The sequence below is a fragment of the Trachypithecus francoisi genome, unplaced genomic scaffold, assembly GCF_009764315.1.
Source record: "Trachypithecus francoisi isolate TF-2019V2 unplaced genomic scaffold, Tfra_2.0 Lachesis_group0, whole genome shotgun sequence".
Classification (NCBI taxonomy): domain Eukaryota; kingdom Metazoa; phylum Chordata; class Mammalia; order Primates; family Cercopithecidae; genus Trachypithecus; species Trachypithecus francoisi.
The window spans coordinates 107,472,382-107,498,426 of record NW_022681453.1 but is presented as its reverse complement, the minus strand read 5'-3'; positions in this window follow the sequence as shown (position 1 = coordinate 107,498,426).

Below are 26,045 nucleotides of genomic sequence, written 5' to 3'. Positions count from 1 at the left end.
TGATGCAGCATCTTTATAACATTAGTGTCATCCCAAAGATTTAACTTGGGATGAACATTTACAGATTAACTTTGCATTAGGCACTTCACACGTTTCTCACACATTAGGTGGAAATTTGAACCAAGAGAAATGGGATGCTCTGGAAATGTAGCTAGGCCCAGACATATTTTCTGTAAAACATCGTGTGTGTGTGTGTGTGTGTGTGTGTTTAAAAGGTATCAGTCAGATATTCCCCCAATAATATGTATGTTTGGATCAAGCACAAAGTATAGACATAACTACAAGGCATATGCTGTCTGACCATATTTCAGAGCACCTTAAATTATTATTTGTTGTGTGCATCCTCCAGCCCTGACAAATCCCGAAGGACCAAATAAATACTACACTCCTTTGCACTTCAAAGTTCCTCTGAGTTTTACTGTTCAGATTACGGTGGTGGCTGCTTTCCCCCTCTCTATTGCTTGTTCTTTGTCTGTTTTCACACTCCTCCCGGCTGTGTAATCACTCATTCTCTCCCATTTATCACAGCCTTTCCCGGTCCTGACTACACTATCTCCCCATTTTTGTCATGGTGCACTGGTACATTACAAATACAATGAAACCTCTGATGGTATTGCAGCTTTTGCCCAACACATCCCAGTTTCAAGGTTGAAAGATTTCTGATATTACCTCCGATATCAGTTCTTTCCCATTTATCGGCAGTGTCTGGACTAATGCAGTAGTGTTGCATTAATTAAAGGAAGCATCTAGTAATACTGCTGTTTTTGCCAGTCTGACACTGAATCAGGAGTCTAATGCCTGCTCATGTTTTAAGAACCATTTATCACCCATGTCATCCCAAAGCAGCCAGCTGTCTGAGCCAAGCCTCATTTGCATTTCATCAACCACAGGCTCTCTTTCTCCATCTCACTCTCAAGTCTTTGTATAGCAGCTCTAATTTTTTAAAGCACGTTTTTCAAAGAAGGAGCTTAGCTAAAATTACTATGCTCCATAGAAAGTTGATTTCAATATCAGACACAAGTCTCCATACTGACTGTGGCCAAAATGAGTAACACAGACGGTGCCATGGATGTGTTCTTTCTCTTGGTCAGGAGATGGAGCGATGGGGAGCGCTGTCACCACTACCTCACTTCACCACTACCTCACTTCCGAAATTGGTACAGGAATTTTATTGATATTTGCATTTGATAGTAAACATAAAAATTCAATTTTATTTTCTGATTATGAAAACAATTTATAATAGTAACAAATGAAATATATTTGATTTCATTTCATCATTCATTTTGCACTTGGCCCTCTGTTCTTTTTACTCTCTCCAATCCCACATTACATAACCTTTTCTACCCACCAAAGCTTTTTAGACATATCTTGACAATGGCCCACATTTCCCAAAACAATGGAAAATCAACCAATGAAACTATGCAATTTGAAGCCATTTCAAAATAAGTTCATAATTTCAAAATCTGTGTAATTAATGTACACATTTTCTTTTGTACATATGTCTTTAATATATCCCCCTTTTCTATCTGTTGATCCAAATGTTAATACCTCTTGAGAAAATTTACCTTTTCCTTTCCAAGGCAAAAGTAATACTTCTCCCTTTCCTTGAATCATTTTCATAGTAAATACCTTTTCAGGAAGCTTATGCAGGATTTGTGTGTGTGTGTGTGTGTTGGGGGGTTGTTGGTTGAGGTTGGGTGTATGGAGAGTGGGGTGGAGAGTGGGGATTATGTTAACTCACGCAGGATGTGTGTGTGTGTGTGTGTTGGGGGGTTGTTGGTTGAGGTTGGGTGTATGGAGAGTGGGGTGGAGGATATTATGTTAACTCATGCAGGATGTGTGTGTGTGTGTGTGTGTGTGTGTGTTGGGGGGGTTGCTGGTTGAGGTTGGGGGTATGGAGAGTGGGGTTGAGGAGATTATTTTAACTCATGCAGGATGTGTGTGTGTGTGTGTTGGAGAGGTTGTTGGTTGAGGTTGGGTGTATGGAGAGTGGGGTGGAGGAGATTATGCTAACTCATGCAGGATGTGTGTGTGTGTGTGTGTGTGTGTGTGTGTGTGTGTGTGTTGGGGGGTTGCTGGTTGAGGTTGGATGTATGGAGAGTGGGGTGGAGGAGATTATGTTAACTCACTGTGCCATAGACTTGTCCACCCTCAATGTTTGGCCTAAACCAAATCCCTGAAGATAATTTTTTAGAGGCAATCATCCCTTTTTATGTTCTCTCTTTTAAACCCAGATGGTCAGCAGCAGTGGACACCTGTCTCCCACTGAGACCATTTTATAAAGGTCATTTAACAGTTTTTCCTGATAATACCCTTCAGTCACCATGGGGTTGGTTTCAGATTCCATTCAGTGACCTAGAAACTTGAAAGCTCTATATCCATAACTAATCCTTTGGGATTTCTGGTCCTCAGTAGGTAATTATTTCAACAAGTTTCTTTTTGAAAAGAAAATGATCTTTTGGAATTTTTACTACATTGAATGGGAAAATAAGAATTTTGTATGTATTAAATCTAGTTTACATCTCAAACACATTTTAAGATGAATATCGCTTAAATTTTAATCAACCATTTAGAGCACAAGAACAAATACTCTAATAAACTATGTAAAAACAGGTTTTAATTTGATTATTAAGTGTAATTTATTGTTAGGTATTTGATAATCTTCCTAATCCATTGTCAAAACGCCTTACATTTTCAGAGCTGCAGAATGGGTTTCAGTAATAAAACTTATGTTCTAAAATGCCTTTTAATGCAGTCAGGATACTATAATTTATTGCATAAACACTGTAGACTTATTTTCCACGGACTTGAAAATGCCATATTGGTCCTCCTGAGCGAACATTCATTTTTCAAACAGTAAACTGGTTTTCCATAGCTTGTATACTGTTATATGTTCACAAAGATTCATAAAAGAAACATTTATTCTTTTATATTCTTTCATATCTATTAATGCTTTTATTTTCTCTTTATTTTCCTTCAGATTTACGAACTAAGACATTAATGCTTGAAGCTGAAACTTTTTCCCTCAGCTTTTGTATATGTAAATCTCTTTTTATATTACAACTCTTCCTGCCATGTTCAAGGCTATTAAAATATGTTCACATTGTTGTAGATGGATTGTTTTGTAAATAACATTTTTGTAAATACTTTCCCTTTGACTACGTTAATTTGCTTTTGTGTTTTTTCATAATCCTTATAATATCATGAATTTTGAAAACGTGGAATAAGGGCTTCTGACATTAAGAAGAATGGGTTTAATGAAATCAGCTCCTTTGGTTTCTGAGTGTATTTTGCCCCTCGTTAGCAAAACCATCATAAAACTGTGACTGAAGATGTCTGTTAGTTGTATGGATGGATCATTTTAAACACTGGCTGGGCATGTATATATAGTCTTTTTTTAAGATACAATTTTAATTTTAGAATAGCTCTAGATTTCTAGAAAACTGACTATAGCACAGAGTGTTCTCACATACCCCACACCCAGTTTCCTCTCTCGGTAACTTCTTATACTGGTATGCTATCTTTTCAAAACTAACACACCAATATGGCTATGTGATATTAATTAAAGTCCATACATTGTTTATATTTCCTTAGTTGCTACCAAATTTTATGAAGCGATTTTGATAGGAGAAAAAATTTACGTATATATGTACAGATTGACCACCTCCAAAGAAAGAGGGGAGGTGAATCATAAGAGACTCTGACGTTTTGCTATAATTTTGACAATCACAGTTTTAAATCATGGCATTTTCCAAAATTTATTAGCTACGTAATCACAGTCAAGCTACGTTGCCTCTTTAAGCCCCACTTCCTTTGTGTAAAAGTGAGCAAAACAATAATATCTTTCTCATAGATTGGTGATGAGCGTTAAATAAAATGTTGCAGATAAAGTTCTTAGTAAAGTCTGGAACATAGTTAGTTCTTAATAAATGTTGGCTATTTTTGGTATTATTACTGAATTTAAAGGCTGAGAAGCAAGCAGACTGATAGTATTCAGAATGACTCATAGAATATGTACATTAGTTCAGACTGATAGATATTTTCACAGAGCCAATATTCACATTATCTCCAGGTGCAATTTGCCCTATGAGACACCTGATATAGCAAGTAGCCCATCAGCTATCCAGCAGTAAAAACTAAATTAGAGGAGGGAAGTCCTGTTCCAACTGGTTTGACATATTGTGGCTGAATTTTTAAGTTTTAGTGAAAATAATAATGATGGTTTGATCTTCAAAGTTTTGTTTCACCATTTCCCAAATAGCTTGCAATTATTGTAGTGTAACCGCTTAAAATTCTGATGAAACATGGAAAGAATTCTTTTTTCTAATTGATACTTTGTGAGTGCAACTACTTTGCACTGTGCAGAGAGAGAAAAAATATATATTCCAGGCATTCACCAAATCTAACGTGGATGAACAAGTCTTTAAATTTCCTCCTGTCCTCAGATTTGCACCATAAAATTTCAGATCAAATAAAAAAAATTGGTTTTTTTCACTACTTTTCTTTAAGAAAATGTAAGAGAAAAAGAGAAAGAAACACATGTTTTGAAGGGTAGAATCTTGGCAATTATATCAGATTGAAAAATCCAAATTTGGATTAGCTTCAACCCATCAAAGATTCAAGAACTGCTGAAGTTCTAAGAATGAGCCAAAAAAATGGGTATGCATCGAGGGGAGGGAATTAGGAAGGGAATCGATAGTCATGCAGACATTTTCCCAGCATTAAGGCTTCACAAATTTTGCACTGGAAGGAAAGATTTATAAATTAAGAAACTGAGTATCCAGTCCACCCTAGGATAAATTCTGCAATGTGCCAAAGCATTCCTATTTGAGTATAGTTTTGTGCTTTGCCAATCATAACAATGGGTGATAGAATAATAAGAGCCTGCATGAAGCACTGTGCTAATGATAATGCTCCCAGTAAGAACAAAAGAGAGGTGATTACTTTTAAACATCATTGAATATAATCAAACACTGGGTAGGCTTGTCTGTATTTAGATGTTATAACTCTACATTTATAGCTATAAAATAAAAAAAGACATGAAATTTCTGTGGTTAAGAAAACTATTTATTATTACAAATGTGAATTTCTCTAGATGGTAAATTCTTTTGAATTAGTTGATTTCATGTAAGTTGATTTGCTCAGTAACACAGAGTAGACTTCTTGTATTTAGGAATGAGGGTGCATTTGATTAAGATCCATTATTTTCTTATATGTATATCTGTTTTCTGTTCTCCTTCAGAATACATTCACAAAACCACACGCATCTCTTCCACCAAATTCTCCCCAGAATACTGCACATTCAATCAATGTCCACAAACATTAGATACAGAATGTTAAATTACTATTAGGTTAGTGCAAAAGTAATTGCAGTTAATGGCAAAAATCGCAATTATTTTTGCACCAACCTAATAGTAACATTGAACAACAATATTAGTGATTCAACATGAGAAAGGTCTTCAGGAACAGCCATCACCACACACAGGCCAAACTATTATTTGTAGGGCATTGTAGGAAATTAGAAATTTATCAAATTCATAAATTAATGCATATTTTGTTAAAGGATATGAACAACCTGTAGTATAAATTTGATCTATACATCATTGGGAGAACAAAATAATAAAATGCTATAATAGTAGCAATCACATGGTGACCTTTCCATCACACTTACACATTTCAATGCACTTTCTATTTGCTATTTCATGTGTGGATGGGGTAGCTGAGTGGTTGGGTCAACAGATGTCTTACAGACAGGTGACTCCCTTCTATACCCCATTCTGCCATTAGTTGATGTGTATTATACTTTTGCTTTTTTCTTCCCATTTCACTACTAGTTTAAAATCCTAATCTTGAGTTCGAAATCACACCTAATTTTATTCATGTGTAGTCGTACCTGACAAAGAATTACATTACATCAATTCCATCCATTAGAGGTGTGGCAGAATGGACACAAAACCACTGACATTGATTACTTCAGTGCAGGAGGGATTGCAAATGCAGAGGACGAGAAGGAGAAGATTTTTATTTTTTCTTTATGTAAGTTTACCTTATGTATTCTAATACAAGGCTCCAGTATCATTTATAATGAAACATTAAAATGTTTTTAAAAGTTCACGTGCTTAATGTTCTTTAAGCATAAACTCATTTATTACAACAAATGCAGCAATTTATTTCATTCTTCAGATTATTGATTCTGATATAAATAAAACTGTTCAGAAGTTGCACAGAGATATTTAAACAAGCAAACAAACAAAGAAAAGCTAGAGAAAAATTGGAAAAAAAAGGAATGCTTTTTTTTCTTTTATTACTTCATCATTGTTGATGGTCTGAAAACATCCAACTTACATCTCCTGAATTAAATCTGATATTTTCTTGGAGAGTAGTGAGCAGTGGCTGAGGGTAGATAGAAAACATAGTGTATTTTGAAAAATATAAAATTCAGAGAAGCTTAATTCAAACGCTCCCTGTGTGTCAAAGAGCTATTAAATATAATTTTCATGATTTTAATATAAGTGAATATGAACTACATATGGTCTAAGTTTCTTTTAAGTTGCACATGGATTTCAAATGTAGGGGAAAAAGATCACTTGGCAAATATGTTTTTGGTTTTGAAAAACTTCCAAATGTTTAAAAAGTACTTTTCAAATCAGCCATAGCCATATGCATCCAGGTTTTCTCATCCTCACTATTGAAGGATAAAAAGAACGATCATTAAGGCAAAATAAATGGAGATGTGATACATATGCTGTAAAACTAAAAATCAGTTGATTCTCTAGGGAATCAGTTAAAAAAATAAATTTGGTCCTTATGGCAATTTAACCCAAAGAATCTAACACTTTTATTCTTAGCGACTTAGGATCATGGATGATATTAATCTGTCACAAAATGATCCTATGACTATTTCCAGAAGTGGAAAAGTGCAGAAATAGACAATGCATATGATATTGCTATTTTATTTTGTTCCAAGTCTTGTTACTATCAGTGGAAAACAGTGTTCCAAAGGAATGAACATTTAAATTATGGCATGAAATATAATTTTTAATCCTTTATGCATAGATACATTGATAATAACTGAACATCTTTGGCATCTGGCTTCCAGATACAGTGACGATTCCCTGACGGCATCTAGAAATTAAATAGATGTGTATGAACACTTTTTTCCAAAAAATGTAAAAACGTTAAATGTCAGTTATTTTGAAATAAGTTATTTTTAAAAATAAGAAGCATTTTAACTAAAAATTACAAAATAGAGCGAAATATTTGGACAGTTAGTTGCTCAGTGTTTTTTCCAAATAACAGATGAAATATATTTTGATGTTTTTTTGTTTTAAACAAATGCAAATATATAGATGCAAAGCAAATCAAACGTTGCTACAAACAAAATACGTGTGTTGTCTACAATTCTTAAATATTGAATAACATTCAGTGAACTTCAACACACGCATTTGATGTCTGTTAAAATTCATTATAATAAATTTCGAATTAGATTTCAAAATGAACACACTATTTTCTTATCTTTTAGTGTCTGTTGGTTTTTTTCTATTTTCTTTCTTTCTTTTTAATTTTTTTATTTTTCTGAGGTGGAGTCTCACTCTGTCACCCAGGCTGGAGTGCAGTGGTGCTATCTCGGCTTACTGCAACCTCTGCCTTCCGGGTTCAAGCGATTCTGTCACCTTGGCTTCCCGAGTAGCTGAGGTTACAGGTATGTGCCACCACGCTCAGTTAATTTTTGTATTTTGACAGAGATGAGGTTTCACCATGTTGACCAGGCTGGTCTAGAACTCCCGACCTCAGGTGATCCACCCGCCGTGGCCTCCCAAAGTGCTGGGATTACAGGCATGAGCCACTGTGCCCAGCAGTTTTTTTTTTTTTTCTATTTTCATTACTAAGACTAAATAATAGTTATGTGACTGAATACAGGTGATCATTTTACCAACTCTTTTTGGCATTTTTTTGGTCATTTTTGATTAAGTACAATTTTTAGAAGTGAATAAATGTATATTTCTCGAAATATAATATAATATATGTGTGTGTATGTGTGTGTGTGTGTGTGTGTGTGTGTGTGTGTGTATTTGGGAAATAAAAGAGTATTATATTTTACTCAAACAACATCAAACATGCGGTCAGGTAAGTTTGATGAGGAAGGTAATTTTTTAGCCTAACAATGAGAATGTGTTACTTGATAGTATCAGTTACGTGACCCTTCCCCACTGATATTTTGGGTGCAATTGCACCCTCTTTGCCTTATACTCTTGGGAGAAGAGAAGGTTCTTCTTCACACTTTTCTATTCCTCATAACTTCTCCTGGAGGACAACCCAAAAATAAATTTTCCGGAATATATTAAGGAAACAAAAACAAACAAATATAGATAAAAAAATAAAGGTAAGTGTTTGGGAGGGTGAGAAATCAAATTCAGTGGGGTTTAAACTATATCCCATACAAGTACCCCAAAATTGTGCTTTTGGATAAATTCACCTTGGATAGAGACATAGTCAAGTGATATATTCCCTTTACCTTTTTAAAAAACAATACATATCTCTATCCTTGGAAGAGAGGCAAGGAGTGCGGTAGGGTGACTGTCTTTGATTTCTATTGGGGTTCAGAGGAAGTGTAACTTGCCTAAAAGATACCTTGGCTTGTGTCACATTGAGCTACTTGTTCCTTTCTATTTAGGAAAACAGCCTGCGCCTGCTGTGGCTCGGGCTCTTGTTTCCTTTCCTTGGGTTTCTTGGATCTCATAAATGATAACTCTACGTTGAGTCTTGCCTTCTCCAAAGGAACCTAACTACTAGCATGACCTCCATCATCCTAAAGCATGACTCTCTGCCTAAGAAAACCCCTATAGTTTACATTGACATTTACTTTATATGTCTCTTAATCTTTTGAGGAATGCCTCTCTATTCTGCATGGTAAAGTTCTGTTTATTACAACTATGAAACATATTTCCTTCTTTTCTTATTTTTTATATATTGAATTACTTTATTATTGCCAATCAAAATCTGCTTTGCTAAATTATTCAATATGAGCTTGCCTCTTCAATTAGACTTTGGAATTCCTGAGATACGAAATTATGTTTTATTCTGAAGTTGTGCTTAAACCAATGGAAAGATGGTTTGTCCACACAGGATATAGAGGAATAGAGTTATTCTGTACACAGTCACCTTTAGCTGCAAGAGCGGCTAGAAATAGGAATTATACAACTTTTTAAAGACATGACCTCACCAGGCAAATTCTAAAGACTCTTCTACCCTTTGTGGTAAAAAAGTGAATTGCCAGTAATTTTATAAAATGTAATATAAAAATAAGTTTTTAAAAAACAATTTAATGATTTTGAATACTTTCATCCAAAATCGTAATGTTCCCTAATTCTTGTGAAATCGGGCTAAATACGAAGACGTTGAAGAATAGCTCATGCTTTCGTCTCTTTGCCATAATGTTTACAATTTCTCTCTGAGAAATGAAAGAACAAACCCAAGCCATATGAAGGACGTTTCGTCACACGGCAAATGACCAAAGCTGCTCTTTAAACTGTAAGGCAGCAAAGTTCAAGCACTACCTTGCACAATCAACCATTTATAGCGTCATTCCCTCACTGTCATTATACAAGTTACAGAAATGAGAGAATCTAAATCTTATATCTGAGATGGGCTCGGGATACAGGGTGGAGATTAGGTTTGGTCATGGTGGGCACAGGGATGAGAGCAAAGAGGAACCCCAAAACAATTATTCTTTCTATATTAAATTTAAACTAAGTTGTTTTAATTGTACAATTGAAGTTGGATTTTCACTGAAAATGAAATATTTCAGTAATGAATTAAATTCATTAGGAAGAAAATATTTTAAAATACCTAGTGGCCATCTTTTTCAATTATCTATCTATCTATCTATCTATCTATCTATCTATCTATCTATCTTTATCATCTATCTATCTATCATCTATCTAGAGGTCACATCTATCTATTTTTCCTTTAAAAATAAAACAGAAAATAGGGGCCAGGCCCAGTGGCTCACGCCTGTAATCCCAGCACTTTGGGAGGCCAAGGCAGGTGCATCACAAGGTTAGCAGATCGAGACCATCCTGGCTAACACGGTGAAGCCCTGTCTCTACTAAAAACCAAAAAAAAAATTAGCCGGGCGTGGTGGCAGTGCCTGTGGTCCCAGCTACTCCAGAGGCTGAGGCAGGAGAATGGCCTGAACCCAGGAGGCGGAGCTTGCAGTGAGCCGAGATGGCACCACTCACTCCAGCCTGGGCCACAGAGTGAGACTCTGTCTCAAAAAAAAGAAGAAGAAGAAAAAAAAAGGGACACAGATATTCATTCCTTAAAACATGCTTAGTGGAGACACTGCAATAAATGGTCTATGAAATGAGAGCCCTTGCAGAAGCCAACGAGCCTTATAGGTCCTGATCTTGATACTCCACTCTGCAATTCTGCACTTCACTAAGTGGGCATTCTGTGCTTCTTACATATATATACACACACACACATACACATTCTGTTATGTTTATTTCTAAATGCTCAGTTTCTTTCTGGAAGAAGATATGTGCTGCCTCAAATTTATTAATTTATGGTCTGAAACTTGTCCTTGACCTTCCTCTGGATGTTTTGAATGCAGTATACATAATGTTTAAAAATACATGGGCTCAAGCATGGCAAATGAAACCATGCAGTAATTTGTTAATTGCAGGTGAAACTGGCCACTCACCTCTTTTACTGAAAGAGCAAGTGATAGTGACTAATTGCACTTCTGAGAGCTCTAAAAGAACAAATTGTTACCGAGTAACGGAGTAACCCAAGTTTGTTGGACATGCAGAGTCTCATGTGGAAAGAAAAGCCATGGTAACACGGATTTTGTATATATCCACATATACACCTAGCTGTGTCTGCTGAGAGAAACTGGAAACAGTGACAACCCAATGGAAATGATAGACATGATACCAGGGCTAGGAGAGGGCACACACAAGATGAGCCTGGCAGAGCCCATTATGCCAGAAAGCAACGACGTGCTCAAAGCATTCTAGAAACATCGAAACTGCACAACGGCCACCCTGAAGCATTCTCACTGAACAAATATGCAACACATTAGGTATCAAAACAAATCATGTTACTAATAGATTATAGCCCAATGACTATATTAGTAAACTACAAATCCATACTGATACATTAAATAAATAACTAATTGAAAACTTTGATAAGGAATATGAATATGAGATATTTGCATAGTTTCACAATAACCCTCTCCCAAAACTCATAAAAATGACAATAAAAGAATATGCAGGTTTATAATGGACAAGCTGGCTGATGTCACCTTAAGCAAGTGAACAAAGTTTATCTTTAGCAACAAGGGGGAAAATTGAAATCAGATGACACCAAATGGAATGTAATGAAAAGGAAATAGCATCATTTCTATGACATTACTGCACATAACATGACTTTGAAAATGAAAAATACAGTAGACACACCCAAAAGAGGAACATTGTGCAAAATAACTGGTCTGTAAACTTCAAAAGTATCAAGGTAAAAAATTAAACAAAAATAAATAGGTTGTTCCAGGCCGAAAGAAGTAGTGTAAGACAACCAAATGCAATGCCTGACTCTGAAGTAGATCTGTTGGCTGTAAAGATATTTTTAGAGCTATTGATCAGAAAATACAGTGATTTTTACTGTACTTATAGTTTTTCTATAAGTTTGAGATCATATAAGTCTTTTCTCATTTATTAATTGCTTCCTTTCCTTCCTTCCTCTCCTTCCTTCCTTCCTTCCCTCCCTCCCTCCTTTTTCTTTCTTTCTTTCTTTCTTTCTTTCTTCTTTCTTTCTTTCTTTTCTTTCTTTCTTTCTTTCTTTTCTTTCCTTTCTTTCTCTCTCTCTGTCTCTTTCTTTTTCTTTATCTCTCTCTATTTCTTTTTCTCTCCCTCCCTTCCCCTTCCTTCTTTCTTTCCTTCCTTCTTTCCTTCCTTCCTTCCTTCCTTCCTTCCTTCCTTCCTTCCTTCTCTCCTTCCCTCCCTCCCTCTTTCTCTGTCTCTCTCTCTCTCTTTCTTTGTGTTTTTTCTTTCTTTCTTACAGGGTCTTGCTCTGATGCCGAGGTTGGAAGTAGCACAATTATGGTTTACTGAAGCCTCGACCTCCCTGGGCTCAGGTGAACCTCCCAACTCAGCCTCCTGAGTAGCTGGGACTACAGGCATGTGCTACCATGCCTTGCTATTACACGTATTTTTTATAGAGACAGAGCTTCCCCATGTTGCCCAAGCTAGTCTTAAACACGTGGGCCCAAGCTATCTGCCCATCTTGGCCTCCCAAAGTGCTGAGATTTCAGGCATGAGCCACCATGCCTAGACTTTTTCCCTATTTCTTGACATTTAAAATGAGTGAGCAAATGTTAAAGCCCTGATTGTCTTGTCACTTGAGCACATTAAATATTTTAAGATATAGTAAAATAATACAGTATTATTTTATTTCACTTGAGGAAATGGAAATGTAAGTCTAGTTAGAAGATATAGAGCCTTTTTGGGCTTAACTCTTACAATTTTATTTTTCAGTTTTAGAAATGGCTTTATTCTAACATTTAAAAGTTATTTGTTTTGACTAAGTCAAGTAAGTAATGTAGTTTTTAATTTATTAAGACTTATATTTGCATATAAGCTGAATATTAATTATTTTATTCATTAAAGAAATACTGACCGAGGGCTTGTTTGGTTCCAGGACATAACATTTAGCAAAACGGATCCAAATATCTAACCTCATGAAGCTCTCACATTCTAGTGGGGAAGAAAGAAAATAAATAAGTAAATTAGTTATATGTTTCAGATATCTGCACAATGGAGGAAATTTAAAGAAAGAAGGAGAAAGAGAGTGGGGGGCTCTGCACCTTTCGATAAAGTAGTGAGGAAGGATACTGCTGAAAGGGGGACAGTCAGCAAAGACCACGGAAGGTGACGAACCATACCATGCACATTCTTAAAGCCCGGGAGCAAGTACTGATATGGTTTAACGTGTTTCTGATTCAGGTGAATTTTCCAGTGTGGAGGAGACTGCTGAGTAGATTATTCCATATACATAACAAGGAAACAAACGTCTGCTTCAGGGTTGAACGCCATTTTGAAAAATAATGGGCCAAGTCTTTATTTGGGTGTAATAGATGCAAAGAACCCGGCGTAGCACACAAGCATATGCAAAAGTCAAAGGAAAAGCTGGGGAGCAGCTTGTTACCATAAAAGTGGGAACATCTGAGGGAAACAAAAGGAAGAAATGAAGAAAGAAAGGAACAGAAGAGACAGAGAGAGAAAGAGAATTGCAAAAGAGAGGAAAGAAAGGGCAGGGAAAGAGAGAATAGATAATAATAGATCAAAAGAAAGAAAAGCCTAGAGCAGGTTTAGGGAAACTTTTTCTCCAAATGACCAGAGAGTAAATATTTCAGGCTTTATGAATCAAAAGGGAGCTCTGTCAAACTGCTCAACTCTGCCTTTATAGTGTGAAAGCTGCCCCAAGAAATACATAAATTAGTGTGACAATGTTGCCATAAAACTTTATGCATAAACATTAACATTTACGTTTTGTATGTCACAAAACATGTCACCAAATATTTTTTCTTTTTACTTTTTTCAGCTATTGAAAATGAGAAAAATAAACATCCTTAGATGACAGCTCTACAAAACGGACCATAGTTTGCCAGTCCCAGGTGTGGAGACACAGAGACAAGTTGCCTGAGCCAATATGATGCAGTGAGAGGTAGAAAGGAATCAGGTCAAGTATCTTGGCTTGACAATTGGTGGGTTCTTCCTCTTCTCAAAGCTTCACTGTTTTAACCAATGAAGTGAGAATGTTACAATAGATGAACGTCAAATTCTCTTCTTACAGTCACTTTTATTTACTTTATTACTGTTCACTGTTTTAGTTCAATGATCTGCAATAATCTTAGACAAAATATGTTTCACCCTGTGGGTGTTGAAGGTCCTTCCTTTAGGCTCTTTAGGAAATTGGTGCCACCGTGATTTCAGTGATGCTTTCCCAGAAAGTCCCTGAAATGACTGCGCTCAAGTGCAATGAGGTACTTCGCAATATGGCCTGGCCAGATGCCAGTAGTTTGTTTCTAAGTAACAGCCATTCCTAAGTGGTGGGTGAAAATTCTCACCCGTAACAGTTTATCTCATTCACTCTAGTTTAGACTTCTTTAAGAGGCCAGGTGCACTGAGGTTTGGGTTTGTAACGGTGAACATGTGTTCCCTGTTGAAACAGCCCTTGCTGCACTGCTTCAGGGTAATGGGGTGTAGAGTCTGACTTCCTCTTTAACTATTTTTAGTATGGTTTCAAATTTATATATTTAATAAGGAAATATTCTGGGATATTTCCAATGTTTCAGGATTTAATGCTTGTAAGGTCTAATATAATTATTAATGCTAATTCTAGGAAATATATGGCATCTTAGGGTAGCAAACAAAAGATATTCAACTTAGTTAGATTGTGTTTCTAAAGACGGCCACTATAATATCTCCCATTCCACTCCCCCAGCAAGCTTTAGAATCTGTTAGGCCCCTCCTCTTGTACCTGGGCTTGCTAGTGACTGACTCTGACCAATAGAAGGCAGCAGAAGTGATGCTGTGTAACCCCTGAGGCCAAGTCTTATCTGCAGCTTGAAACTCAGTTTTCTTGGAGTTCTCATCCATCTTCTACTGGAGAGGCATAGAGAGTAAGGGACACAGCCAGCCCTGAGCTGTTCTAGCCATTCAAGCTGAGATACCGTAGAGATGGCTGAATTCATTCACCAGTCAGCCCGGTATTCCAACCGAACCTGACCTCCAGCTGATAACCCAGCTGAATGCAGCCAAATGAGTAAGGAAATACAAGGAATGGAGGAAATGCTCAGGCAGGCACACCCACCCCCTAAATTCCTGACCCACAGAATCTTAAGCAAATTAAATAGTTCTGGTTTAAAGCCATCAAATGTTAGGTTCATCTGTTGAGCCACAATAGATAACAAAAACAAACTTGACACTAATTAAATTCAGAATGATCAATTATACCACGTGTACTTTAGGTAATCTGCGTGGCTTATCATCAGCTAGCGGCTTGATGGTCAACCGTGCTGAAAGCTGTAATGTTCACACTATATACCTGCCTTATTTTCACATTCATTGTTCTTTAGATCATCTTTCTTGCAGGTTAATTTATTCAAAGTAAAATAATGAAGTAGTATATACACAATTTAAAATTATCTACAATAAATTTAACATGAATTAATTCTGGTTTATAATTATTAGAATTAGCTATTTGATCGTAATGCCAATAAAAATTCAGTTCTGTTCTGTAGAATGTAGTGTTCACTTCTCTAAATAAATATTTTTTAAAATAACTAGTACATTAGGGAAAGATGAAAAATTAATTCATATGCTGTTAAAATTAATTTTTTTCTTAATGTGGATGTGAAGTTGCACTATATAAAACTATTTGTCATGATATGATACATCTGATATTTATTTTAATCAGAGCTTATTTGAGGTTGGCCTAATGTTTTCTTGATGCTCCTTTTTTAAGACAAAACAAAAATGAGAGTGTAACTACTTAAATGGTAACACAAATTGATGTTAATAAATTAGTACCTTCATAAAAGAACTCCCAATTTTACTGCTAAAAGCACAGCAATGTATGCAGCATTATGTAGTTTAAAAGGCACACTGAGAAGTGCCTGTATTCAAATCCTTTTCTGTGCCCTTTGTGTTCTTATCTTCCCCAGGCCAGCAGACAATCCTGCTTTTCACTAACCTTTGGCACACCACCACCAGCAATAAACTGTGTGCTCCTTCCGAGTCCCTGAGCTTCCTTAATGAGCATCACCCGTGGTATGTTCCATTCGGAGCAGTCCCATCAGCCACACGCACCTGCTTTAGTGTCTGCGGGTAGAACAAGACTCGGTGTGGCGGGGCTCCGGGGAGTCCATCTGCATGCCCTCCAGCAGGAACTAAATACTTATCATCTCCAACAAGCTTACTGCAGCCCCTAACCCTACTCATGATGCCTCCGTAAGGTCGAAGTGAAATGCTACACCAGAACCTGAACAGATCCACCATGTAGTGACCCAAAAAATAAAGCAAAACGTTTCCTTCATGTTCAAAATAAAAAATATTTGATTTTGCTCAACAAATTGTCTTTCTACCCTTTCAAGATAAAATATATTTTTTATATTGAGGTTTGTCCTAAACCTTTTCACGAACCACAGAAGTTGCAAACATTTTAATTTTTTGTCAGTAGGTTTTAAGCACAAATTTTGAAGTACATCTTCAAAATATACAAGGTGATGTTTTCTCTTAAAATATTGTAATGGTATAAAGCATTTCACATGCAAGTTAGGAGGGTAACATTGACACACATTTAAAATAAAAAAATGTATAGCAATGAATCAAAAAAAGGTATAATGAATGTCTGTTACTGAACGATGGATGAAGCACAGGTAGCTAAACCAAAGGAATTTTAAAAGGCTTAATTTGAGTTCTTCTCATGAACTCACACTTTTCTTTTTTATGCCTTTTTTCTTTGCCAAGAAGAATTTAGCTGTGACACATAATGGGTATATTTTGTTAAAGCTAAGTTCTTTCAGTGTCAAGCTATTATATCTTCTACATACAGAGAAGAGTTGGTGCCAAGATTTCTAACGAGTAGGTACACATTCGTCTTCAAACAGAAAGGCACTAAAAAGCATTGTGTTGGTAGATTGATGTGTTGAAAGATATGCAATGAAATTCTGACTCTATGAGAGTAACGGCTGTTTTTAATGGGAAAAAAGCCTGTAGATTAACACTCATGCTAAAAACAAAGGACTTTGATCTCCTTGCCCATTTTGTAGTAAGCAGCACATATAATTATCCTATTATAATTTCAAAACAGGGCAAGAACATTGCCTTAATTATTCTAGGTGTCACCAAACAGACTAATTATATATATTCTGTTTATATATTTTAAGTAAAATTTAGGAAAAAAAGGAAATAAAATTTTACTGTTAAATGACTTTCATTTTCAGTAAGAATGTCTTATATATGTAAGCAAGGACTAGCCACTATAATTTAATCCTTATTAAGTTTCAGTTTCCCATTTCATGCTCCAAATGCATGAATCATACACTTTTAATCTTACGTATGAGCAACTGAGGACCTGAATGTATCTGTTTGGGGTTGTACTGTTATTAATGATTAAATATTAGTTCCCTGATTCTCAGTCGAATCCTATTTCCACTACATACGGTCACCTTCCTTCACTGACTTTGAGTCTCTGAATGTAAAATGAAAAGATGTATTTTAATAAGTAACAGTCTAAATTAAAGCTCGACAACTCCTTATACTTTTTTTTTTTTTGAGACGAAGTTTCGCTCTTGTTGCCCAGGCTGCTGTGCAATGGCGCGATCTCGGCTCACTGCAACCTCTGCCTCCTGAATTTAAGTGATTCTCCTGCCTCAGCCTCCCAAATAGCTGGGATTACAGGCGTGTGCTGCCACACCTGGTTAATGCTGTATTTTTAGTAGAAACAGGGTTTCACCATGTTGGACAGCCTGGCATTGAACTTCTGACTTCAAATGATCTACCTGCTTAGGCCTCCCAAAGTGATGGGATTGTAGGCGTGAGCCACTGTGTCTGGCCTACTTTTGCAATTTGTGATGGGATGCATTTCTTTTAGAAAGTGGTCTGAAAACAACCCAGAGTTCTGGATTACAAAACGGAGCCTATGCTCTTGTACTTGTAAGGGAGTTAGAATTCATTCCACATTATCTTAGTCACCAGGGGTCACCAACAGATTTAGAAGTTTTTCAGATAAAGAAAAGGACAACTCAGACAAAATTCTAATTCCATAAATCAGCAGAAGGGAAAGGACATAAAATATATAAACAGAAGCTTGTTCAGGTCATGGCATTGGGTTGTAGCAAAACACGGACAATAATGCTTAAAATATAAGATCAAAGATGCTTGGTTATACTTATGAATGCAACATTAAGGTAGCATTTTTCAAAATACACTATGCAGAATGTAAGTTCCTCATTATATTAAAAGATTTTAAGTGAAAACAAAAGTGCCCAGTTCAAATATATGTAATGATAAGACTGGATAAAAAAAGGTGGTACATACATACCCTGGCATGCTATGCAGCCATGAAAAAGAATGAGATCATGTCCTTTGCAGGGACTTGAAAGCTGGAAGCCATTACCTTTAGCAAATGAATGCAGGAACAAAACCACAAATACCACATATTCTCACTTGTATGTGGGAGCTAAAAGATGAGAACACTTTGAACAACATACACTCAGGCCTGTTGGAGGCTGGAGGGTGGGAGGAGTTAGAGAATCAGGAAAAATAACTAATGGGTAGTAGGCTTAATACCTGGATGAGGAAGTAATCGGTGCAACAAATCCCCATGACATAAGTTTATCTATGTTACAAACCTGCATGTGTCCTCCTAAAATTAAAAGTTAAAAAACAAAAAACAGAGACCAAAAAAAAATGTAAAAATGGCATACAATATCCCTTCTTGATATTTGCAGTGGCTGTGATCACGTGACAGGTTCTGCGAAGTTATTCAGTAAAGATATGTAACTTTGTTTCACGAGTGTTTCCCAAACTTGCTTGACAGCAAAACCCCATTTTCAAATATTAGCATTTCATAAAACACAATTGAAACTATTGAGTGAATGTGTAGCTTGTGTGTGAGAGCTACGCAGAGTTCTATTATCCATTCTCAAGCAGAAGTTTCATCTCTCTTCTCTGAGAATAAAAAAGGTGCAAAGTATCATTTATGATTATCAGTTCATCTTTAGTTGCATTTATTTTTCCTGAACCAAAAAATAAAAACAAATTAAAAACACACAAATAATTAAAAAAAAAAGTAGCTACTTCAGTATGTAAAAGATGAAACTCACATCTTGGATTCATTCACTTTTAAAGGTCATCTGTCATGAGAACCAATCACTTTAAGTAAGATTATAGATTATCTCCCATCCCTGACACACACACCACACACAGACTGATAGTCTGTTATGTGTCTATGCAGTATAAATTGAAAGTGTCAGGACTGTATGTGGTGCCTGGACTGTATAGACACCTGGAAAGTCATTAGGCTACTTTTTATGAGTTTTACTGTATTTTCTGCCTCTGCCTCTGTCAGTATGGAAGAGGAAGAGAAAGTTTCTTGCATAGAAGTTAAAAGAAAAAAAAAACACCAACTAACCAAACAAACAAAAAAATCCCCAGGGCTCCCTGTAGAACAAAAGCTTTCATACAAGAAAGATACAGAAAAGCCTGGCAAAAAGGATTTGTCAATCGGTCATAAGAGCTGGCTGAGAAGTTGTTCTTGCTGGTTACTAGTAATTCAGAGGAATTGCTAACAACTAGTCTTATCCCTTGCTGCTGCGAGGCCTTAGCTACTAAGGTCCTATTAGGACATAGGTGTTAAACCTTTTTCTGTACAGGGCACATTTCTGTTAGATCATGTGGGAACGTGTAAAGCATGGGTAGTTTGCATTTTTCTTTCCTGTACAAGCTACTCAGGACAGGGGTGGGAGTGAGTATATAGCCCTGCATAGTCTGGAAATTCCAGACTTCTTTTGTTAACAGATGGTGGGATGGACAGAACAGCTAAAATTTGCTGGGTATTTTTTCACATACTAATTTAGTCAGTTCAAATCTAATATTGACTTGTGACAAGCTATGTGGTGATCTCAGAAATGTGATTTAAGCAAGTATCACCAAACAATTTAGCGTTACCTTAGTATCGAATTACAAGCTCCAGAGTAAACCAAATCTCAGTGATGAAACCATGAATGGTTTTCCTCTGTCCTCAAATATATATACTTACATTCTCAACAGTTCATGGGGCATCGAGCTAGAGCTTTGTTTCATGCAGAATCTGGCCGTGTGAAAAATACAGGCACTGAAGTGGAAAATATTTTTGCATTCTTCTGTGCCAGCATTGCCCTTTTCTGTCAAGTTGCACACACACGTGTCCACAATGGGAGCAATATTTACAAGCTGCATTTTACATAATTCCGGGGAATGACTAGCTACTCTTCCACTGAAGAGAATTCCCTTGGCACCCCTGCGTGCCACTCAGTCCTGCTGGTTCGTTGGTTCTATTGTGTATCCTGCAGAGTGATACATGGCAGCGTCTTTGCCTGCTGTAGCTGAAGTGGAGTCATCCATCATTGCGATCACAGGAACTGAGGACCTTATGGACTGGGAGTAAATTATGAAGCTATGAGGAAGGTGATCATTTTTGCAGAAACAGCTATTTTATGTTCCTGTTTTCTACACTATCCTTTCTTTCTTGTCTGGGATAATGAAAGAGTAAAAGCCATAGGACCAGTTTTTGTCCTTTGGACTCATGCTGAAGGAAGAAAATACAATCAATAAAAATGCACTTAACGAGCCTAAGATTGACTGGTCTTTTTCTGTTTATTTTGCATTTCAGGTGTAATTCTCTGTGACCTGCTGTTAATGCTATGTAGCTGTGGATTTCCCGGATTTAAGTGTGTTATAAATGGATAAACTTCACCACGTGGGATGATTTAAACTAACTGGTTTGAGATCCAGGCTGGGCATGACAAAGGAAAAGTTGTCAATTACCTTTAGTGAATTTCAGTCATATAGAGCCAAACTAGATAACTCATTCTTTTCATACCCTTTCATCTCTCCCATTATCCTGCAGTGAAAGCATCAATCAATGCCTGAAAATACAATCTGAATTCATAAGTTACTCCAAAATTTATAATTTTTGCTTTATGTAATTTACATGTTTTTATTGTATCCTAGTGAATTTAGAATCAGTTTAACACTCCTAATATGGTAAAATATGGTTAGGTAATTTAAAGAAAAGTGACTTCCCCAATACAATTTTAAAAATTAAAATGAAGATTAAATAATACAATTTAAATAATGCTAATACATAACCAAGTGGACTGAATATTTTTTCTTCCGTCAGTTATTCTACAGTCATACAGTTTGATCTTGTAAAATCTATCAGTACTCATCGGCTTTGTTGTTATTGTACACTCATTGGCTATGTTCTAATAGATGAGTATTATACAGTTGTGAACACTTACTACTTCTTTCATACCATTTTCATATCTAAGAAGTGATTATTTGCTTTATTAGAGAAGGCTAAATAGCTTCACTTTGAAGACTTTCTTTAACATAAATAATATGATGACTCTTCCATATAGTTACTTTGACAAGGCTCTAATAGCAAAATTATGTCACATATAAACCAACAACCTAGTTAATGGAATCTAAATTAATATTTTAAATTCAGAAGGTACTTTTTTTTACAGACAATAAGATTTTAAGGCAACCTTCTAATTAAATACTGCATACTGAAAAGAGACTAACCCTAGGTTACATCTGGTTGCTGTATATGAAAGATAAATATTTAATGCAAATGAAACTAGCATTTTTGAAACAAATATTTACCTTTTATTTAGATTGACCACACACATACTTTTTTGTACCATAGCTAATGAATGTTTATGCAAAGTGCGAACATACACAGTGGTAATAAAGTATAATGAAAATAAATGTTGAAAAGAAATTAAACTTTCTTTATATGGGGAAACTTTCTTTATATGAAGCATAGCAAAGCAAGCTAATTCTACCATGCTTAAATGCAAATTTTATTGAGACGAATCAAAGGCAATGAAAGGCAGACATAGTAGTTTTATTCTATTTTAGACTACTTTATTGGCTACAGCTGCTGTTTTTGAATGAAGCCAGTCTCTTTACTTTATTGGCAACAGCCTATATCCAGTCAATCTTTGACTAAGGAACAGAAAGTTCACTAACCTGAAGAATCCTTCCATCACTTTGCTTTAACCAGTTAGCAAAATAACGAAAGGGTAATTGTGTTAAAACATTTTATTTCTATATTTTTAGTTAAAAGCTTAAAATTGGGGTGCTTAGAAATGTAGGACTTACAGGAGCACTAACTAAACAAAGATGGTTCTTGAAACACTCTTGCATGTTGCATCATCATTTTCAGTTGTGTGAAGGCTATCCATACAAGGGTAGTCTAGATGGAATACTTTTAAACATTTCTACAACAAGCCTAATTCAGACGCTAGATAGACCAAGATTCTAGGATTTCACATGTCCTTGCAATGAAATATTGAGACTCCTATTTCAAAGATGGATTTATAGGTGTGTATGTAACCTAGGTTGCTCACATTTCACACGAATATCCAAAAGGAGATTAAATTCATAGGGTTTTCTATAGGAGACAGAAAAAATCTTTGGATGTACCACCTTTGTATGTCTGCTTTTACTAAACGCTAAGTTGCATAATCCATAGTTGGTGGCCTCTGATGCTTAGCAAGTGTCTTTACTGTTTTTTGTAAGATAGTTTCCAGATCTACAGCATAATTTAAAAGCAATTTATGTAATTGACAAAGTGAGAGATTCACATGTCATATCTTAAACAGTCGTTTGGCTGACACGCACCCTAACATGACTAAACTCTTCCAGTAGTGCATTAATTTGCTGCATGAAGAATTAATAAAATTCATTATTGAACTAGTTGGAACTAGGGGGAATGTTACTCTAATCCTTGGCATACATAAATTTCAAATACGTGGATTACAAAGTACTTCACCTTAATTAAATATAGTATAATTAAGTCACTGTTTTTGAGCCTTATCATTCACTTGGAAAATGATTCCCACATATAAACTGACATAGCTAATCCAAAAGTTATACAAATTTGAAAGAAAATACACATAATGTCCACATCAGAAGCAAACAGAAAAGTACTCAGCATCGTCTGACTCCACTATTTCCTGCTCAGAATTTGGAAGTTTCACTTGGTAGGTTTCAATGCTCAGTATCTTTATATTGAAACACAACCGTTCTGATATAAATGACAGGAGCATGCATGCTCTTCTTCCATCTACTCACTTGAAATTTTCTCACAAAATAGCCCTTAACTGTTACAAAACTTGATTTTTATATTCCCAAGAGGAACCCCGATTTCTATTTGAAGAACATTGGGATTACTGTTTCATAGGAAGGCAATCATTATGGTGCCTTGGGCACTTCTGACTGATTTTCTCCATTTACATGTTCCTACATATTGTTAATCCTTCCCTTGTGTACTGAAAAGGCATCTGACATTAGTCAGTAGTGAAGTAAAGATCTTCTGTTTGCTTCAAAGATATGTTTAAGGCCCCGTATCTCTGATGTAGAAAATGCATGATTATTCATTTTTAAAGCCAGTTGTGTAATTTAAGATTGTTTTTCAAAATTGAAACTTTAAAATGCATAAAACCAAAGCTTGAAAAGGGAAATTAACTTTTAGATAGCTGTATAATAGCAAAGGATTTCCAACATAATTTTTGTAAGAATTGGTGTATTTTATCAGACATATACTCTATCCAGCTTGTTTTTGCATTTTATATAATCACCACAAATATAATTACAAAACCCTTGTCAGAGTGGGATTTTTACTGGGATCCTGGACAACAATGACATAAAAATACAGTGTCAGAAGTGTAGGAATATCTCTAGGACATCTACAAATGATAAGAAAATTTCCAAATGCCCTGTACCCAATGGTACACCCAGAAAAGTCCTCCTTTTGATCTAGGTAACTCGCAATGTTTAGAATCCCAGGCTAAACTCTCCCTTGAACATTTCTTGGACTTTTCATGTAATCTATTACCTCTAGCACTTTTTATCTGCTTCAACCCTAGTAAAATATTGAATAAACTTGTGTCAAGAATCAGACAAATGATCACCCAGCACTGCCTTAGTTTTAATTTCTGTGCAGTGATTTTTGCAACTTATGGAATTGGAACCAAGGTCAGGACTTGGTCAACTGTTGTCATTTATTTATATCTGACAGGGCTAGAAGGCACACTGAGAACAGCCAACGGATACGCTGAATTTAAAAGCTCAGCTAAGGAAATCAGATCTGTAACCATGAAGAAATCAAGAGTCTTGTCATGATTCAAGATATAGATGGAGTGTCCACTAAAATGTAAGCTTTATGAGGACAGTTCTATGAGTTCATAGAATTGAAGTTCCATGAGAGCAGATATTTTTGTCTGCTTTATTCACTGCCGTAATTACAGTAGAACATAGTTGGTGTCCCACAGACATTTGTTTAATGAATGGGTGAATCAATAATATATACAACATGAGAACAAAAAACAGAGCAGATAGTTAAACAGAAGATGATGGCCGAGAAGAAAGATCAGGAACTAGAAGTCAAACTAGTTGGTAAAATATAAATCAAGCAAGCAGTCACACAGACAAGAATAAAAAAACCCCAAAATATGAAAGCAAGATAGTCAATGAAGTACTTGAGCATAATAAAGATGACCTTTTTGGGAGTACTTGTTGTGTGTAGATATTGCTCTAAGACTTTTACAGGTGTTACTTCTTTTTGCCCCTCACATTATGCTACTGTTATCATGTTACAAAGAGGAATGTAAGTCACGAGAAGACTCCATCTTGTTTAAAGTCTCTATTTGAGAAAGTGGTAAAGATTATATTTGAGTCAGAGCTTCTGCCCCCGCTATACTGCCCCCCTTTGGTCCTCCTGAATATAATGAATCTTTAATGGAGCCTGGCATAGGAAGCAGAGAAATGGAAGCACAACAGTAGGAAGAGAGCTTGATTTCTAGCCAAACATCAAGGCCAGCCAGGAAAATTAATAAATCGGATTACTGTTCGGGCAGACACCAAACCTAAGGCTTAGTTGACCCAGGAATTTGTGTTGGAACAACATATCGGAAGCACATGGTAAGATACGGACAGATTATGAGAGCAGGTTGTTTTTGTCTTTTATGTCATACTTCAACCACTTTAATCTTCTTAGTCCAGTAATTTCCATTTTGTGAACATTAAACAGTTTGTGGATTACCAAAGATCAGTATTTACATTTTAGTTCCTGATCTGTTGGTTGGTTAAATAGATACGATAAAACACTCCTAAAAGGAGAGTAATTGTTTTTCTATTCACTTGCATTTTGTACTTTCTAGGAGCATGTGTGTAATTTGAGAAAGTAAAACAAAAAACCCATACATTTAAGACATATTCTTTACTTAATTAATTGGCCCACTGTGGTGAATTTGGATTGTTGAACCGTTGGATGAAATCAAATGGCCACAGAAATGCAATCTGAAGAGCTGACTTTAAGCTGTAGTAGTAACTACCACTCATTCAGTTCTCATTTGTTATCTGCTTGTATATTAATTAGCACAGGTTTTGTCACCCTTGGCACTGTTGATATTCTGGGTAAGATAATTCTTTGCTGTGGGGAACTGCATTTTAGGATGTTGAGCAGCATCCTGGTTTCTACTCACTAGATGCCAGGAGCAAGCCCCTGCAGGAGTGAGGCGCGCAGGGCACAGAATGCAATGTGCTCTCAGATTGTACCTCACCTCACCGTGGTTCCATATGTGACAGAAAACGTCAAATGTTCCTTTAAGGGCTAAAAAAATTCTGCTCACTGAACCACTAACTTAGAGGAATACGAATAGTTTTATCAACTACATTACAAAATATATAAATGGGATCTATAATATGAAAGCTTATTTCTCATTCCAATAATAGTCCAAATATGTATCACTTGCCATGAGAGACTTTTTCCAGGTGAACATTCAGAGACCCAGGTTATTTGCACAGTGTGCCTCCAATGTATTCTGAGCCTCTTATTTTCTGCTGGTAGAGAGGGAAAGAGACAAAGGAAAGAGACACTGTTCTGCTGGCCACTGGAAGAGCAAACACATGACTTGAAAGCTGTATCTCAGATGTACCAGACTTTGACTCACATTACCTTGGCTACAACTCAGTCACATGGCTATTCCAAGGAGATTTGAAAACTGTAGTCTAGCTGTGTGCCCAGTATAAAGAAGAAACACATATTTAATGAACAGTTTATGCATACACCCTAGAGAGCACAGAAGCAATGTTTGTGTGGAAAAAAGAGAAGGAAGGGGAACGGGAAGAAATATGCCTCCTAAAACTGGAAATGATTCAAAAGCACTTTGATAGAGAAATGAATAAATAGTTGGAATGCATTCA